This window comes from Mustela nigripes, chromosome 9, assembly GCF_022355385.1.
Source record: "Mustela nigripes isolate SB6536 chromosome 9, MUSNIG.SB6536, whole genome shotgun sequence".
Lineage (NCBI taxonomy): Eukaryota > Metazoa > Chordata > Mammalia > Carnivora > Mustelidae > Mustela > Mustela nigripes.
This window is the reverse complement of record NC_081565.1, coordinates 88,800,743-88,817,334: the sequence shown is the minus strand read 5'-3', so window position 1 is coordinate 88,817,334 and position 16,592 is coordinate 88,800,743. Positions and strand designations below refer to the sequence as shown.

Here is a 16,592-nt window from a genome sequence, read left to right as displayed (position 1 = left end):
GGGCGCCTCTCCGCAGCCTGGTGGCATGGTGGGGGTCCCCGAGACCTCCGTCAGATGTCCAACACACGCCCAGACTTAACTGGCCGAGAAACTGGCTCACGTGTCTGCACGCCAGGGGCCTCACCGCCACCCCCGCCTGCTCCAGCAAACTCAGCAGGTGTTGGCTCCGTCTTTGCAGGGCTGCGGCCGCAGACACTGGGGTCATCTCCTTCCTGTCTCTTCTCCAGAGCCCCACCCGCCTCATTGGAGGCCCCCCGACGGCTGCGAGCTGCGCTCTGCGCACCTTGCCCCCACACTCCCCGGGACTGGCGGTGGCTGTGCGCAGCGGTCCTTATCTCCAGTCTCCGAAATGAAGTGGCTCCTTATCCTGCTTCCTCAGACCCTCCCTGGTCTGACCCCTGACCCCCCTTGACCTGGCTCTTGTCTGTCTTTCCCGTAGAGGGCGGTCCCCCAGAGCTGCGGTCCTCGCCTGTTTGTGGGCTCCCCATGCTCAGACCCATGCTCCGCACATGACTTCTTTCTTTTATTATTTTTAAAAAGATTTTATTTATTTATTTGTCAGAGAGAGCACAAGCAGGCAGAGTGTCAGGCAGAGGCAGAGAGAGAAGCAGGCTCCCTGCTGGACAAGGAGCCCGATGTGGGACGCGATCCCAGGATCCTGGGATCATGACCCGAGCCGAAGGCAGCCACTTAACTGACTGAGCCATTCAGGTGTCCCTGACTTATTCCTTTAAACGAAGAACCACATCCCGCCTCCCTCCTTCTACCTCGGGACCCCGGGACTGTGTGGTGGCAGGCGTGGTCACAAACCACGTATTCAGCACCGGACCTTTACGGACGGACGCCACCCCCTGGATACCCTGCCTCTGCATGACCTCTGGCCTCTAAGCCCGGGATGGTCCCTTCGTGCTCTTGTTGACAGCTGGCGAGCCGGCTTGCTGGCGTTTGTTGTCTGCCTCGCTCCTGCCTTCGTTCCTTCTTCTGATTAGTTTTCCTCCCCCTCTTCCTCTTATGTGCTGGGTTTGTGTCCAGAGCTCTCCACGCCCATCTTAATGCCTGGCTTCTGGTTTTGGCGGTGCATTTAGTCATGTGTGAAATGTCATCAGACGAGGCAAACCCCGTGACAGCCTTGAACAAGCCGTGGCGTTTTCTGTAACTGTGGAGGGGTGTGGTTTCCGTCAACGGTTCCCGCTCAGTCTCTTGTAACACAGCTGCTTTCTGCTCCATCCACACTTGGACGCGTGAGAGGATCCGCGGAAGCCTTTTCGGGAACTGGTCAGCTCCGGTCCTCAGCTCGGTTGTGCTGCAGCAGATCCAGGCCTTGGGAACGTGGCAGGAATCCCATCGGCTGCCTCCAGGCCCCGCTGTCACATCCAGGCCGTGCCAGGATCGCCTTCAAGAGTTTCCACGCTGACTCCAGCTGTGTTTACTGCCATACTCAGTACAGTGGCTCTTCGACCACGCCTTCCACGTTCTGTGACACTCGTCCTACCCAGCGGCGGGATCCGCGCCCCTCCCCTGAGCCCAGCAGGCTTGTAGAGTGTGAGGGACATGGGCCACCCACTATGACACAGGCCACAGTGTCCCAGGGCTCGGGATAGCCGGATCTCACGGAGCCCGCTGTGAGTAGGCAACCAGGGCCGTTCCCATCAGCCGTCGGCCCTGTGAATGCTCTGCTACCCACCAGGGCTCAAGCCCCCATGTGGCAGCTGCACCCTGGGGGCCTTCCCTGACCCCCTGCCCACAGAATCAGGAAAAAAAAGAGGACAGTGGTTCTGAGTCCCTGTGTCAAGTACTTCTTCAGCAGGGACAGCAACTGGAACAAATACAAACCAGTCTTGGGGACACATGTGCTCACAGTTCTTAGGAAGCCCTGCAAAATGTGTGAATGGGATAGAAACAAAACAAAAAGAGGAAACTTCAAATTAACAGCATTAGCTTTGTCCCCAGGGTGGCATGTTTGCCCCACGTGGGCAGGGACACGTGGGCCGGGACTCCAGAGGGGCTGGGCCACCTGGGCAGGTGCCTTCCCTTGCACACCTGAGCCCGGTGGCCGCGCGCTCCCTACACTGTGTATTCATTATCACTCATTTCCGTGAATGACCCCAAACCCACTGCCATGCGCCTGGCCTTCTCTCAGCCCGTGCGCGACCTGCACGCCCTCCCTGTCTCTGTTCTTGGGGTGTTTCCGGCGCTGGGTCACGTGGCAGCTCCCTGTAAAGACGTGCAAATGTGGCACCCACTGTCCTGACAGAACTTGGTTCCCTGGGGTCGTGAGTAATTCAACACTTGTGGGGATGCATCTTTTCCAGACATTATCCCTGACACGGTGACAGAAATCGTCAATGTTCTTCTGGAGAGCCTGGACACTCCGAGCTGATGTCCTCCCTCCTCCGGCCAGAGAAACGGAGATTTTAGGCTATGACCAGGAAGGAGGGACTTCTGGCTTGGGGACCCTTGGCACCTCTGCGGCATCCACACTAAGTCTGCGTTTGCTCAGAATTGACCTTGGGGACAAGAACTCGAGGACAGGTGGCTTGTTTGGGAGGGGCCCCGAGCACTCCTGAGGTGGGGGAGTGAGACGCGGCAAGGGAGCTGTGAAGCGCGCTCCTGCAGGGGAGACCGGGGAGAATCCTGGGGAAAGCCACCCTTCTCTCAATAGTGTCTACAACAAAGCACTTAGGGTTACAAAGAAAATCCTATGATTGAAAATCAGGGTCGGAGGATGAAGAATGAATGTGCGATGCAGTAACACAGACGATACCGCGGCCACGAGCCCCAGCCGCCGCCTAATGGGTGCGGTCACGTTAGATCGAGACGAGCTGGGACAGTGTTTCGGGCTGAGTTTGCTGTCGTGGACGAAGCATGCAGGGGCCCGACAATGTGGGGCGTGTCACCTACACTCACGGCGCAAGGATGTCTGAATGGCAGTGACAAGTCAGTGAAGACACACACGTAACCTTGCCTGTGCTCTGCCCTGGGCCGCAGAATTCCACCCACGGAGCTCAGGGCAGAGCCTCCGGCCCATGCAGAAGAGGCCGCGTTCCTGCCGGTGCCACAATCGGCCTTGCCTCCCCCTACACGGGAGCACCCCGCCGTCCCCCTGCACACAGGTGCCTCCTGGGTCCTGCTGGCCTCTCCCCACCTAGCAGGTCCGGACCCCACTTGTCTGCTTTCCTCTGGAGCCCCCAGTCTCGTGAACATACGCGGCAGGAGACAGCTGGCGGGAACCGTGTGACAAGCACCAGGGCACCGCGCGGGGCCTGACGCGCACAGACGTGTGTGTAATCCAGAATTCCGGAGCGGTGGGAATCACGGTCTTCCCAGGGAGTGGCAGAGGCCCTGGGGCCGGGGCGGGGGCTGGCGAGGGCTGCATAGACCCGGAGGACTGTGCGGCAGGAGGCGCCCCACGATCCAGCCTGAGGATGGGCCGGACACCCTGAGTGCTGGCTCAAGGCGGGACTCCCATTTCCAGCAAAGTCTGCAACAGCAGTGCCATGGAGTAATGGAGAACAGATGGAAAATCCGGGGAGACGCTGGGAGCACCAGGGGTCGGAGTTGAGGAGCATTTCTGGAAAGAGAATAAAGGGTGAGTTTCTTGTGTCTGATTTTCACATGCCTGAGCTATGTAACCAGACAAATATTTGTGGATCTCCTCCAGCGCGGCACAGCCGCCATGGGAGCCCGCAGAGGAATGTTCCCGCATACCAGTCTCCCTGCTGGCCCCAGACTGCCCTGCAGTTGACCCTAGCCATCGGGAACTCCACATTTCCCCCGAGAACCCGCGGTGTCACCCCACTGGCTGTTCACCCCCCACCACTCCGCGTCCCGGTCTGTGCTCCCGGGCTTCCTGGGGAGGGGGCGTGGGGTGTAGACACTGGCTAGGCGCCCCGTGGACCCGTGGGAGGGCATGGTGGGCGTGCTGCCCTGCCTGCGGTGCGCGCGGCATCCCAGGGGGCCTGGGAGGGGTCCCAGCCTCACACTCGCGCGCTCCCTACGGTGCCTGCAGCTGTGTAAACCTGGAAACTCGGGAGCTTGCCGCCCTGACTTGGGCCCCGCGGGTGGAGCCTGAAGTGATGGATTCCTGAAGGCTTCGGTCAGCGGGTCCCTGCGGCCTGCGTCTGGCTGGTTGCTGGCGAGGTGCCCCACCGCGCGTTCGGAGAGACACGGTTATTTCTGACCGGAAACCAGCCAGCAGGGGAAATGCAATGTCACCGCACCAGCAAAAGCTCTGTCATTGCATTGGCGGTGACACCAGTGGGCGACGAAGCCCCATTTGGGTGTCTCTGATTTTACTGGAGTCGTATCTCGGTGTAACATCGAAAGAAGGCATTTTGGGCACTTCCGCCTGCCTGGGTCTATGCGGCCCTCAGGGTGGTGCAGTTGAAGGCAGAGGGCAGAGGCACACCCCTTCTGCCTCACCCGGGTGTCACCCAACTCGGAGATGCCCTGTGCGGGGACCTGTAGGTGACCACCAGCAGCAGCAGCTCTGACAGAGATAACAAGGCTTTGGACTCTAGGAAACAGGAACTTCGGGGAAGCTGCTTTATTCTTGCAGCTTCAAAATACGCTGTCAGGTCTCGTGGTAGAAAGAGGTCCAGGGCCTGCACCTGGATGGATTCGGGGTCACATGACCCCAGCCAGGCTGCCAATGTGGACAGCAGCCAGGCCCTTGCCAGGGAGGTCACCCTGAAGACGGGTGAGTCGGACTGCCAGGACCGCGAGGCCTGGAGAGGGCCCAGCACATAGCAGGTGCTCTGCTGGCCTCCGTGAGCACCTGGAGGCCTGATAATGAGAAAGAGAATTGAAGTGTCTGAGTTTTGTGCGTTTGGTGCCAGTCTGTTGTTTTTGACCAGGATCATCCTTCCCTGTTTTAAAATTTTTTTATCTTTTCTGCCTCAGCGCTGCCTCAGTGCTGCCCCTTGCTTCGGGGCTCTGCTCTGGCTCCGTGAGGTTTGGGTGGGCCGCCCCCCACACAGCTGGGGATTCCACATAAGTAGGCCCCCCCAGTGCTCTCTCCTGAGGACGAGCGACTCCAGCCATGGGTACAATGACTCTGCACCCCGAGGACCCCGGGCCCCTGCCCGTCCCACGCCTGGACTTCAGGCCTTCCCATTCATTCTATGGGATGTCCCGGTTCCTAGGATGGGAACCCGTTTTCATCCTGTTCAGAGGATGAACAGGCCTCCGCACGTGTGAGTACGTGGTTCCTGCTCCGCTCGCTCCCAGAGACCCGCCCTCCCTTCCGCCGGGAGCGTGGTGCGAGCGAGCCCGAAGCCCTGGCTCCAGCGTGCGTTCCAGCCGTGGGTCTGTGCGGCTCCCAGTCGCGGGCCCCGTCCTCGCTCCTGGGGCCCCGGACCCTCTGGAACTGTAGGCACAACTGTGTTTGTGAGTACCGCATTGAGTAAGGTGGCCATGGTTTTGTTCAGATCCTCAGAGGCCCCCTGGCCCCCAAATGAGGCCCACTGTCGACAGAAAAGCCTCCATAGTCCTTCACACTTGCATGAGCCCTACGGTAACTTCTGCTGCCTTGGGTTTATGGAATACCTTATATTCCATAAATCCAACAACTGTGAAGCACTCACAAGTCTTAGAACACGCTGTCTACGGCCATACCACCCTGAACGCGCCGGATCTCGTCTGATCTCGGAAGCTAAGCAGGGTCGGGCCTGGTTAGTACTTGGATGGGAGAACACGCTAGGGTGTTTGATGGTTTCCTATTACTGTACCTGCAGCACCTTCTGGAATGTTCTCCCCGTATAGCTTGCTTGCCCCTTGCCAGCTGGCATCCTCTCCCTCATCCTTCAGTGCTGCCTCCAGGGATGCCTCCCTCTGCAGAGCTAATGCTCGGAGAGGACCGCCTCTCCCGGACACAGCTTCACTACTGTCCACATGGGTCTGATGCTGCCCACGTCCCGGCACTGCGGCCCCTGATTCCTCTGCATTTGGATCTCCCCGCCACACCCTGTGTTTTCTCTGTGCCCCAGCACACTGCTGGCCACATGGCGGGTGTCGACAAACACACAAGAAATACAAAAGTATTAGTACTTTTACTTTATCTTGGCTTCACCAGTCTTGTGTGATAGTTAATGGTGTGTGGTCTTTGCCGGCCTCTGCAGAGTGGAGGTCATCTAATGGGGGTGCACTGCGACTGATGTCTGATTTACAAACGGGAGAGAATTCTCGTTTCCTTTATCAGCAGCTCGTGTCCTGTACCGACCCCTGCTTAGCTGAGCATCTCCATGGTGCTGTGGTCACTGGCTTCTACAATGACCCCAATAAACCCCTCCACGCCTCTGTGGAGTCCCCTCCAACATGTGGTCAGATGGGTCCATGGGACCATTGATATAGGGTATGAGCAATGGCACATCCCTTAAGTGATTAGGTCAGAGGAGAAACTGACTTCTGACAGGTGCTGCCTGCTCCCCCCCCGCCATTGCTTGTGCTGGGGAAGCCAGCGATCACTTCATGTGCAGCTCGGCAGGGTGGCCTCCATGGGGAGGAACAGAGGCCTCAAGCCAAGGGTCGGTGGGGGGCTGATGTCTGGTGACAGTGGTGTAGACTAGAATCCTCTGGCCCTACGCAGGCCTTTGGATGAGACCGTGGCCCTGGCTGACACCTGAGCTGGGAACACCCAGGCCATTCACACCTGGGTTCTCACCCCAGAGACTGTGGGTCTTGGAGTCATGTGTCACGTAGCCGAGACCAACTAACACAGTCTGTATGAAAAGTTACAGGGCTTTGCATTATGACTGACACTTACAAGGTATCCAAACTTCCATGAAATGATTATCATGACCCTTTCCAGAGAGTGAAAATTAGGTGATTCAGGAGACTGACCTACAACTAGAAATCAGAGCTTCAAGGTTTCACACCTGGTGAATTTCTGGTCTTTTTTTGGTTTGACATGAACGAGAGGAAAAACACTTCCTTCCAATCTCCGGGCAGTCCAGGTGTGTGTGGCAGCTGCTAGTGCTCATGGAACTCTATTCCAGCACATCCTTAGAAGCCAGAACTCGGATGAGTGGGAAGCAGGCACGGAGCAGGGAGTATCTGGGACAAGGGGGTGGAGGAGTGCGGGTCCCTGGGATTGGGGCTGACCGCCAGAGCCTGGGCGCCGATGCTGACTGCGGCATCCCGCATCCACCCGAAGCATACCTCATCCAGGGCTGTGGTTTGCTGACCTTGGCCAAGCGCAGCCGTAGTTCTCCTGTAGCGAGAAGACTTGCAGCCAGAGGCGTCCAGAGCATGTCTGTTGCAACGTTCATGCTCACGGATTCGTCCGTGATGCGAAAACTCACTCCAGCTGAAACTCATAAAACTTAGCCTGGGAATGAAATTTAAAACAGAACAAAAGAGCTGCAGCCCTCCCCCCTCCCTTTACCCAGTAGGACTATATATTTTCAGAGAGACTTGATCTCTGGCTTGAATTCCAGGAAAGGACATACGGGAGATTTTGAGTATACAGGAAATGCGGATGCTGTCCCAAAGGGGTGTTTCCCCTTGATATGTTTCCCACAGTTCTGAAGGTGGAATCGTCCTAAAAGGCGATGGCTGGGGATAGAAAGCAGTGGCTCTGCCATTTGATGCTAAAAAGACAGTATAACTGAGTGTTTACCTCGGACACGCTGTATTTTCTACATGTGAACTTACTCCCAACAGTCTTATGTAGAACGAACAGGGGGCGGACTGCAAAATCCTAGTGAGGAAAGTCACAAATAACAGACATCAGCATCCATTAAGAGTGTACCAGGCATTATTCTAACCACAGACAACCCTTTATCCACTCAATTTGCATAACCATCCTGCGAAATGGCTACTCGTCCTACTACGCATGTTCACGTATACAAAAGCTGAGGCCCAGAGAGGTCTAACAACCCACCCAAGTTCACACAAGAAGCTCCTTCCTGAGCTGGGATTTGAACCCGGGGCAAGTAGCTGGAAAGTTTGTGTTCGTAGCCACTGTATTTTCACTGAAATGGAAATTCATGCCCTCTTCTTGGATGGGAAGCCTAATTATTGATTTGTACATTTGGAAATTAAAAAAAAAAATTTCAGATCAAAGTATATTTCAGGTAAGTTGACAAAAAGTTCTAAAGCTCATTCAGAAAGAATATAGAACAAGAGCTTGAAAATCCTAAAAAAGAAAAATAATAAGGATAATGTTTCTGAGCAAATTTTTCACATATACGGTGAAAATGCTAATAAATTAGTTTGATGCTACTGTTTGGGCCAGAAAGTCAGTGGAACGAATAGGGAAGTCCAGAATCCCACAGAAATACATAAATGACTCTATTAGCTTTTCCTAAACAGCCACAGTGACTTCCCCGTTAATGGTAAAGGAGTCACCCAACTGCGACTGTCACAATCAGCCAAACACCAGCCGGCCAAGACACAGAAGGCAACGGTGACAAGAAAAAAGTTAGATCCCTCTCTTGCGTCCTGCATCTAAACAAACCTGAGGTGGTCTACATACTGAAGGAGCGGCAACACACGTAAAGCTCTGAGCTCAGCGGGAAGCCAGCGCCCACAGGCTCCGCGTGCGGGAGACCCCAGGGGCCTGACGGTGCAGGCGAGAACCACAGACGGAAGGACCCCCAGGTACACCCTCGCAGAGATGCGTACCGAACGGTGTTGTAGGGAGCAGAGGGTCAAGACAGAGATGCATTTGCAACGTAAGTGACAGGTAAAGGATTAAACACCTGAATATACGTTAGCTCCCTGTCCGAGGGAGAGGCGGTACCAGCCGGGAACACTGAAGCCAGGAAGGAAGACCAAGAAGCCAACGACTGTCTGCAGAAACTGCCAGCCTCAACGGGCATCAAAGACACGGATTCTCTCTCTGTCTCTCTCTCCTGCTCTGTTCCTGCCTCTCTGTCTCTGTTGGTCTCTTTCTGTCTCCCCTCTCCGTTTGCCTCTCTCTCGCTCTGTGTGTCTCTCTCTCTCTGCCTTTCTTTGTCTCTCTCTCTGTTTCTCTCTGTGTTTCCATGTTTCTCTGTGTGTGTGTGTGTCTCTGTCTCTCTCTCTCTGTGTCTCTCCTCTCTCTGTGTGTCTCTCCCTCTCTGTGTGTCTCATTCTTGGTTGACAAAGCTTAAAGAGAATGGTAACACTCAGTTTTTGGAGGTCAGGTAGGAAAAGATCCTTAGTGTCTTTTCTGAAGATAAAAGTGATATTCACTTACTATGAAGCTCAAGGAAACATTGAAAACTGTACGGAACAGAATGGATGTTCCACGATATCTCCCATCCAAAGCTGATCTTGTCACCGTTGCCTTCTGTGTCTTGGCCGGCTGTCGCAGGCGGTGTCCTCACCGAGCCCATCTTGCCCACAACCCAGAGTGTGCTGGTCCTGGGAGGAGGGTCTTGCACACAGGTGGTGGCCCTCGGCAGCAGGAGGCACACTATCGTTGCCGCACTGTTCCTGGCCCCCTGGCCCACAGTCAGGCATCCTGTGGATGTTTGTGGAGGAGGCATGAGGCCCATACCTATGTCGATCTTTGTAAATCTTTTGATTTGTTATGCAGCAACTGGAGACTCCTATGCTAACTGGGCCAAAGCACAAGGAGATTGGAGATGACCCCTAACGCGTGGAGAAAGACAGAGAAATATCTAGTACAGTTCCCCAGGCGATATCACCATGCCCACCCAAGACAGCGCTGCCTACCTCCTTCCCAAAGATGAACAACTGGGGAAGTCTGACAGATTCCATGGGAGTTTGGTCCTGGCCAAGTCCTGTGGGCAGTGGAATGAAGCCTCTGAGTCTCAGCCCCTACCTGCAAAGGCCTTCAGGCCCAATGCCCACCCCTGTGGATGGTATTCCAGGGTGTTCTGCCCAGCCCTGTGGATGAAGCCTGAGCAACTGTGCAGTCCAATCCCGCAGCACTGAAGGCTCTGGGCAACTGGGCCCCAGGGAGGGCTGCTGACTTCCCAGCTCCCCTGCCTTCTCTTCCCCGGGGTTAGGGGTGGTCACAAGCCCCAGCCCACTGCAGAGACCCAGCCCTGCGTGAGTCATAAGCCATGCTAGTGGGTAAACCCCAGCTCTGAGCAGCTGGAACAAGCAAAGGCATTTACTTGCTCACACAGCTGGTACGTCCAGGAAGAATGGGGCTCAGGGCAGCAGGCCCAGAGCAGAGGAGTTCTCTCCCGTCTCTGCTGGGCTCTTCCTGGTCTCGCTTCTGGCTGTGACAGTGGTGGGGATGGGCTACAAGTACGTCCCGGGTCCTCTCCTCCTAACTCTGATTGCTGAGGCAAAGACCTTTCTCTCTGTTGCCACACTGAAAAAGTTCGGGCCACAAACTCCCCCAAACCAGCCGCTGCGGCCAGGGCCGTGGGTATATCTTCTACCAATGTGGCCAGAGGCTGAGTACACGAGACGATGGTTCTCCAAAGCCCCATGAGCACATCCGGGGCAGAGCTGCTCCCATACGCCAACAGCTGGCAGGAGCTCATTTCTGGTGGGTGTATCTTTCAATCCACCGCCCTCAGCTTAGCAGCGTGGGAACCAGAGGGGAGCATCTCTTGATAGAGCATGTGTTGGCTCGGGCACTGTGCACAGAACCCCAGCTTCACTGCCTTTCATGGGGCTATGCTCTGGCCCCCGGAACTTGCACCAAGCTGAGGCGGCTCCCTGCTCCCTCTTCCTGCCGCAGGAGTCCTGCCGCCTCCGACGGCCCGGCCCGAGCCCCACCCGGAGGGCCCACAGGGCCGGGTGCTTGCGCCCTCAGGGGCCCCACCTCAGGGCCACCTCCCTCCCTCCCTGTGTCTGTCACAGTCCCTGGGGTTCCCGTTCTTCCCGCAGCTTGTCCTGCTGGCTCCCTGGCACTGATGATGTGCCACGAGGCCAGGGGTGACGTAGACGCATTTAAAGTGTTTCAGTTCCAAGTAGAGTGACTTAAAAATAAAACGCCAGCAGAGTCCGACATCCTCTTGTGGGCCTCAATAGCTGGGTGAATGGGAATCTGAGAAACACTTTCCAGCAAAATCCCCTGGAGAGAAGACACCCAGCAAAGCTGCTGATGCAGAACACGGTTTAAATAACGAACCGCATCCATCTACAGACGCTGTGCTGGGCTCTGTCAGCAACAAGTGTTTTCGAGTCCCATTGAGGTCAAATGAGTCAGCCTACACTTTAGGGTCCAGGCAGTAGAAAAACCCGACATATACGTAAACATCAGAGTATTTACTGCAGCATTGTTCTACAAACACCGCGTGGTAAAACCCCTGAAGACAAATTGCCCATCAGTTGGGCAGTGCTTGCAGAAATTGTGGGAACCACATTCCGTGGAACACTACTCAGTCTTCGGAAGGAGTGTGTGAGGTCTACACCATGCGTGTTGAGGTATTTCAGAACTCCCAGTGAGAAAAGCAAGATACAGGAAAGTGTGCCAAAATGTTAATCCTTTCTGGAAAAATTTTTAAAAATAGGAACCCTTAACAATGTCTACATAAAAACGTTTTAATATTTTAGCACGCAATTCCACGTATATGTAGAGAGAACTGGGTCACGTGTGAGGAGTGGAGTGAGCATGGGAAGCTCAAGGAAGGGCAGTTAAAGGAGACGTGAGGGTGACCGTCGGCGACGAGGATGGGATCCCGTTTTTGCTCGAGTCGTACAGAGATCTACTTGCAAGTCTGGAAATCAACATGCTTATGTGGTGACTTCAGTTGGGTGGGATTTGGGTGTTTTTCTTATGCTTTATAAAACTGAAAATGCTGGATGGGCCCCCATGAGCTGTGTAATCAGAGAAAGCCCTGAGCTGACCTGTGGAGGCTGCCCCGTGCCGCTGGGGAGGCCGTATGGAGCCTGGGACGAGGATCCTGCTGCTGCCTGCCTTTCCGTGGGTGTGTGAAGGGGACTATCCACTCCCTCTCGGCCAGCCTGTCCCGCAGCTGGACCCCACCGCGTGGCCCGTCCAGCTGGAGGGAGGATTGTGCCGCTGAGTCCTGCCCCCGAGCCGGACCCCCAAAGCCATGCTGAGATGAACCCACAGCTCTTCCAGATCAGTTGGTTGCCCAGAGCCCTGCGTGAGGTGGGCGCGGTGGCTGCGGGCCCTTCCCCAGGCTGCACACGGCGCTCTCTGCGCCCCACGGACTCACCATGTCACCATCCCAGCCCCACGCTCTTCTCACCCCTCTCTCAAGGCCCTCTGGTGCCCCTGACACTATGCAGTCGTCACCAAACGGGTTTGGCGTCTGTGGCGCTTGTGGTGGTTTTAAGGCTTCCAAACGTGTGTGCAGATGCTTTGACATGCCTCCCAAAAGTTTTAGATACGTTATATCTTGAAATAAGTATAGATTCACAGGATATTGCAAAAATCACACAGAGAGGCTTGGGCACACTTTACACTGGTTTCCCCCGGTGGTGACATTTGGTAAATCTGTGGTACACCATGAAAATGAGGAAGCTGGCGATGGTGGAATGCACGCGTGTGGTTCTGGGTCACCTCAGCACATGCAGGATCCTGTGGCTCCACCAGCAAGACACCAGCTGCATCATCCCCACAGAGACACCCCCCACGTGGCCCCTTGTGCTGCCCCAACCCTCTGTCCCGGCCAGCCCTCGCCTCCTCGCCTGTACCACGAATGTGTTCAGCAGCTCTAAGATAATGCTGTTTGGGAATGTTCTGTAGCGGGATCATATGTATGTGACATTTTGAGATTGGCTTTTCCCAGTCAGCATAGGATCCCTGGGATCCCTCCAAGCAGCGGGGCGCACGATAGCGGATTCCCCGTGTGGCCGAGCCGCGTTGCTGGGTCTGCATGAGCCGAAGCGGGCTGAACGGCTCACCTACCGAGGGACATTCCTATTTTGTCGTTCAGGCTATCGCAAGGGAAGTTAGCGTGACAGTCATATGCAGGTTTTTGCAGACCTAAATTTTCATTTTTCTGTGTTAAGTGCTCAGGAACGCAGCTGCTGGGTGGCCCGGTGGCTGAGCGCTGAGTCTTTCAGAGAGTGCCACGGTGTGTCCGCGATGGGCAGGATCAGCGAGCCTTCCACCAGCTGCGTGCGAGGGTCTGTGCTCATCCGCTCCAGCCTGAGGTCCTGGCAGTATTTTTTACGTTAGCTGCTCTGGCAGGTGTCTGTCGCTATCTAGTGATAGCTGTCTGTGGTTTTAATTTCCCTGGTGGTTAGTGATGCTGAACATCTTTTCATGTGCCTCATTTGTCACCCACACATCCTCTCCAGTGAGATTTCTCTTCACATCTTTTGCCCATTTTCTAATTAGATCCTTTATATTCTTACTGTTGACTTTGAGAGTTCTTTGTGTATTCTAGATAGCAGTCCTTTGTCACTAAATACGGTTGATCGTCATTATTCATGAATTCGTACTTGGGATTCACCTACTCACTAAAATTTACTTGTAACCCTAAAACAATGCACACAGTGCTTGCGTGGTCATTGGCAAGCATGCCCTGAGTGGTGAAAAATTTCAGTTGCTGAATGCCCACGCTCCCAGCTGATGTTGAACAAAGCAATGCTCTGCCTTCGTGTAAACAAATGTGTCTTTCACGTTCCATGCGGTGCCACCCTGTCCACATTTCTGTGCTTTTCGTTGGTGGTTTTGCTGTTTAAAATGGTCTCAGGCATAGTGTGGACATAGCGTCCTGTGTTTCTCACACAAGGAAGCGGTGACGTGGTGCTACTGGCCCCGAGTTCCATGTTAGTGAATCAACAATACAGGATATCCTGGAACAGGAGCAGGAAATCCCCACACTGTTCGTGAGGCTGCTCTGGAAGGTGCTAACGTAACCCCTCCACTGCGTGAAGAAACTCTGTAAGAGGTAGAAAAGCAGCGAAATTTGTGGATTCGTGAGATGACCATCAGCAATGCGAGGTGGATAGTGTGGCTGTGAAGAAAGCCAAAGCAGCTGGCAGTCACATAACCCAGGGTCCGGAAGATGTTAAACTCTTCTCAGCAGAGCTGGCTCACACATTTTAAAAAGTGATAAAAATGTTAAAAATAAAAACGTTAAACTCGCAGGTGGACAAGTTGTACATATTGGGATGCCAGGGAAGACATTTAAACACACGCTAAATGTTAAGAAAAGCATTCTTTTATTAAAAAGTTCACTAAACAGGGACGCCTGGGTGGCTCAGTGGGTTAAGCGTCTGCCTTCAGCTCAGGTCATGATCTCAGGGTCCTGGGATCGAGCCCCGCATCGGGCTCTTCTGCTTGGCAGGGGGCCTGGTTCCCTCTCTCTCTCTCCGCCTGCCTCTCTGTCTACTTGTGATCTCTCTCTGTCAAATAAATAAATAAATATTAAAAAAAATTTTTTTAAAGTTCATTAAACATTTGTTTGATGAAAATATTGTGAGTGGAGGCTCACAGGAACCCGACCCTGCATTTCCCCTCGAGAAATGGAGCAGCGTTTGCAAACTCAGTGTTCACGGCTGCTTTAGAGGATACAACTCCTGCAAATACGAGTCTCCATTCCGTTTGCCTTTCATTTCCTTTCCTGCCTTGTGTTCTGGGTACAGCTTCCAGGGCTGTGTGGAATACGAGTGTTGATTGTGGGCACCCTGGTCCCGGGCCCAGTCATAGGGGAAGACATCCCAGCTTCACTGTCCATCTTCATGGATGCTAGCTCTGGGCTTTTTCAGGCAGGTTCAAGTTGAGGAGTTTCCTCCCCATGCCTTATTTTCTGGAGGAAGTTTTTTTTTGTTTGTTTTGTTTTTTTTTTAAATCATGAATTGATACTGAGGTTTTCAAATGCTTTTTTGCATTGATATGATCATGTGAACTTTTGTCTTTAGCCTGTTGGTATGGTGGATTACATTGACTGACTTTCGAATATTGAACTAATTTGCATCCCTGGCATAAACCCTGTTCAGTTATGGTATATAATTCTTTTTACATATTGCTGAATCCTATTTGCTAATAGAGTCAGGGGATTTTTGCATCTCTGTTCAGGGGGGATATTGGTGTGTAGTTTCCCTTTTTTGTACTATTTTGGTTTTGGGGTCAGTGTAGGACTGTTCTCATAAAATGAAATGGGAAAATGCTCTCTTGTGTTTTCTGGAAGAGATTGTGCATTATTGGTACTGATTCTTTAAACATTGGGTAGAATTCTCCAGTGAAACATCTGTCCTGGAGACTTCTTTTTCAAAGAAAAACTTAGTTTTTTTTTTTTTTAAGTGAAAGTATATCTGCACATACTTTACGAAGATTGTCATGAGGAATAACAGTCCCCCATTTTGTGCTCTCACAGAGCAACTCTGGCAACTCTCTTAGCTAATTCTTTTGATACCCACCTCCATAGCTCAAACATTTGTATGTTGCTGCTTCTTTATTTTTTAGGTTTTTTTTTAAGATTTTATTTATTTATTTGACAGGCAGAGATCACAAGTAGGCAGAGAGGCAGGCAGAGAGAGAAGAAGGGAAGCAGGCTCCCTGCTGAGCAGAGAGCCCGATGCGGGACTCGATCCCAGGACCCTGAGACCATGACCTGAGCCAAAGGCAGCGGCTTAACCCACTGAGTCACCCAGGCGCCCTATTTTTTAGTTTTAAGAAGTATCTAAGACCTCCCCAAGTGGGAGATGATGGTTTTCTTCTTCCTCTTCACTGACCCCCCCCACCATGTCTGTCCTCTCTTTCTTCCAATCTGGTCGAGTAGAAGCTTTAAAAAAATCTCAGAGTTCAGTGCTTCTATTCCTGTCACACCCTTCCCAGCTGAGCTACCAGCTTTAACACGATGATTACGGTGGTGCTGGTGGTAACAGTGGTGGTCGTTACCACTCAACGCAGTGTTTTCTCTGGGCTGGGCATACTTCTAAGGATGTTTTCACAAATCTCTTCCAAGACTGTTATAACCACCCTGATTTTACACAGGGATGCCAAGTGACTTGCTCAAGGTAAGTTAGCCTTTATATGGAAGAATTTGAACCCCAAACATTCTGGATCTATATTCTGCACTCTCAACCACTACCCTGCAAACCCTAACAACCTTGTGGTTTTTTTCTGAATTACCAACAGTCTCTGATTGTTTATTTTAAAAATATATTTACCGCTTTTAGTTCCAAGTTCTACTCCATTTGTGAAGAGCTGCTCTTGGTGTGTTCAAATACATCAGCACAATATCATCCTCCTGAATATACGTCCTGAGCTCTGACCTCTTGTTGGGCTGGGTATCCTGCAGATGTGCTTCCGGCTGGTATCCTCCATCTTCTGTCTGTATCATCCTGGGGTTCTGTTCAGCACTCTCTTATTAGGAACCTACTGTTTCCACAATGTTAGATCACATTCTTTCTAGTTTTATTTCCCCATTTTGACCAAGAACATCCTCTCAGCTTCCTGAGACAGGGAATGAGAAGTAAAATTTTTGAGCCCCTTACATCTAAAGATGTCTTTAACCATCTCCATATTTGATACTTCAGCTGGGTATAAAAAAGTAAGATGGCAGGGGCGCCTGGGTGGCTCAGTGGGTTAAAGCCTCTGCTTTCGGCTCAGGTCATGGTCTCAGGGTCCTGGGATCGAGCCCCGCATCGGGCTCTCTGCTCAGCGGGGAGCCTGCTTCCTCCACTCTCTCTCTCTGCCTGCCTCTCTGCCTACTTGTGATCTCTCTCTCTGTCAAATAAATAAATAAAATCTTTAA

General features: G+C 53.1%; 1 long non-coding RNA gene across 5 annotated transcripts in view; it reads left to right on the top strand.

The window, feature by feature from the left end:
* The first annotated feature begins 574 nt into the window (after nucleotides 1–574).
* The window catches only part of LOC132024893 (uncharacterized), an 88,048-nt gene continuing 72,030 nt past the window's right edge, over nucleotides 575–16,592 (top strand). For 4 of the 5 annotated variants that reach the window (XR_009406350.1, XR_009406351.1, XR_009406348.1 and 1 more), the window contains exon 1: nucleotides 575–3,589. This is a non-coding gene — a long non-coding RNA (uncharacterized LOC132024893). The remainder of the gene's footprint in view (nucleotides 3,590–16,592) is intronic. The other variant, XR_009406347.1, reaches the window with a different exon arrangement.